General features: G+C 42.7%; 1 pseudogene; it reads left to right on the forward strand.

The window, feature by feature from the left end:
• The first annotated feature begins 1,732 nt into the window (after positions 1-1,732).
• LOC105538184 lies at positions 1,733-2,464 on the forward strand (annotated as a pseudogene).
• The last annotated feature ends 421 nt before the right edge of the window (positions 2,465-2,885 follow it).

The following is a 2,885-nucleotide window of genomic DNA, read 5'->3' on the forward strand; positions in this document are numbered from 1 at the left end:
TTCAGTGCATCCTGAAAAATTGAATTGTGATGATAAAGATCAGGCAATTGTGCAGAAGCACTGAACTCTTTATGAAATAATAGCCCAAGCGCTGAACTCTAATCTTGTTTCTCTCTTTGTTGGAAAAAGGGAGGGGTGGCACTTGTGCTATCACCTAACTATGCACAGGCAGGACGATGGAGTAATAGTTACTCTGTGCCCTGTGACCAAATTTCTCTGTGATGCAGGGAGCCAGCTAGGCAACCAATCCAATATGGAGGAGCTGAGATGTCCATTTGTACCAGAGGAGAGAAAATCCTTGGGACCAAAGGAGGGTTAAGAGAAGTGGGGAAGGGTTAAGGAATTGGCTGCTTGTGGAGATAAAATTCAACAAAACAACAGATAAACTCCAACTCTTACACCCAAAAAAATTAGGAAGGGAAAAAAAACCTAGAATGAAGTTTGAGTGAGCAACCCTAAAAGCTGTTATCCCAGTATCCTGCAGAAAGTACACTACATGAATTTGGATAGCAGAGATAATCTAGTTGATATAAGAAATTCTGGATAAAACATATTTTTGTGGACTTAGAACTGAATTGTGTCATAGTCATCAACTGCAAAGAAGATTCTAGACCACACATAAGGGCTGCAGAGAGTTCTCACAGTGGTTCTAATAGCTAACACATGCTGGGCTGGTTATAAGTGGATTTTTCCCACTGATAATATCTGTTTTCTTTCCTGAATGTCATAACTGAGGCCTTGTTAGCCCCATCTTCTCATGGAACAGAGAGCACATAGCCTATCTTGAGTCTTGGAAATGCCAACAGGTTTCTGTCATAAGGGGTGTGGTCCCGGAAGCCCAAATCATACTGGCTCATCTATGGTGGCAGGCAGTAAATACATTTTTTTTTTTAAAAGATTACCTATTAGCATCAATGTTGTAAGCACGGTTGATTCCCTCCCTGGACTGGTCACTTCTTTATCTGAAATGCAAGGCATGATTTCTCCCAAGGTTTAGCTGAAAGTAGTTCATATAATGATTCTGGATGGTTTATGTGCAAATACAATGAAAACAACATGAGGTCATTAATAACTGTAGACACTGGCAGGTGGCAGATGTGAAATGAATGAGCTCCTGAGCATTTCTTTACTTAATCTTTAAAAACTGAGTTTTCAGGCCAGGCCTGGTGGCTCAAGCCTGTAATCCCAGCACTTTGGGAGGCTGAAGCAGGTGGATTGCTTGAGGCCAGGAGTTTGAGACCAGCCCAGCCAACCTAGCAAAGCCCCGTCTCTACTAAAAATACAAAAGTTAGCCGGGCATGGTAGTGCATGCCTGTAATCCCAGCTACTCAGGAGGCTGAGGCAAGAGAATTGGTTGAACCTGGGAGGCAGAGGTTGCAGTGAGCCGAGATTGCCCCACTGCACTCCAGCAGACAACGGACTGAGACTCTGTCTCCAAAAGCCAAAGAAGAACAACAAAGCAAAACAGAAACCTGAGTTTTGAATTTGTTTATGAGTAACACTAAAGTAGAAATGTATCTACCTTTTTGAACTTAATGGTGTAGTTATTAGAATGTCATACTAATCTAAATGTGTCAATACTCAATGATTACTCAAAAATCATTTGTGTTTGTATAACTTTGGAGATTTTTTTCACTTCATTAAATATTTTAAAGTTTAAAGAGATGTCAATGTTCAAAATGTCGATGTTGAGAGCCCGCGGCACTGGGAGCTTGGCCTGCGCTGCGCCACGATGTCCGAGGAGTCAGCCAGGAGTCTGCGGAAGGGAAGCACGCCCGCGGGGCTGGTCCCAGAGGGCCAGATCCGAGTCTACAAGCATGAGGTTCCGTCCGTTTGCTGAGAGGACGCATGTGGTCCTGAAGGCCAAGGGAATCAGGCATGAAGTCATCGATATCAACCTGAAAAATAAGCCTGAGTGGTTAAGAAAAATCCCTTTAGTTTGGTGCCAGTTCTGGAAAACAGTCAGGGTCAGCTGATCTGCTAGTCCGCCATCACCTGTGAGTACCTGGAGGAAGCATACTCAGGGAAGAAGGTGTTGCCGGATGACCCGTATGAGAAAGCTTGCCGGAAGATGGTCTTTATGTTGTTTTCTAGGCGCCATCTTTGGTAGGAAGCTTTCTTAGAAGCTGAAATAAGGAAGATGGTGCTGGCCTGAAAGAAGCCTTGTGTAAAGAATTTAGCAAGCTAGAGGAGGTTCTGGTTAATAAGAAGACAACCTTCTTTGGTGACAGTTCCGTCTCTATGATTGATCACGTCATCTGGCCCTGGTTTGAACGGCTGGAAGCAATGAAGTTAAATGAGTGTGTAGACCACACTCCAGAACTTAAACTGTGGATGGCAGCCATGAGGGAAGATCCCACAGTCTCAGCCCTGCTCACTGGTGTGAAGGACTGGCAAGGGTTCATAGAGCTCTACTTACAGCCCGGAGACCTGTGACTATGGGCTCGGAAGGAGTCAGCAATAAAGCTATGTCTGAGGTTTTCCTTCACTTAGAGAAAAAAGAATGTCCGTATCAAAACTCTAATAAAACCTTAGAGAAGAGATCGAATAGTACACAGACCACAAAGGACTAGTAACAAGGAAGAGAGGCAACCCTGAAGAAAAAAATGACTGCAAAAGAGATGAAGAGTGAACATAAATCTCTCTGAAATTTTACCGTATTAACCAGATAGCCTTTGCTGCCCACGTTAATATACTGATCTACTCTGCTTTCTGCAGGGTGATGGGACATTAACAGCTTTTTAACATTACTCATCCAAATTTGATTTTAGGTCTTTTTTCCTTTCTAAATCCCTTTTAGGTGAGAGCTAGAGTCTATCTATAAGTAAATAAATAAAATGAATTGGAATAATCAACAAGAAGTAATTAACATAGATGTAACTAAT

Source organism: Mandrillus leucophaeus, unplaced genomic scaffold (genome assembly GCF_000951045.1).
Source record: "Mandrillus leucophaeus isolate KB7577 unplaced genomic scaffold, Mleu.le_1.0 Scaffold186, whole genome shotgun sequence".
In the NCBI taxonomy this organism is placed as follows: Eukaryota; Metazoa; Chordata; class Mammalia; order Primates; family Cercopithecidae; genus Mandrillus; species Mandrillus leucophaeus.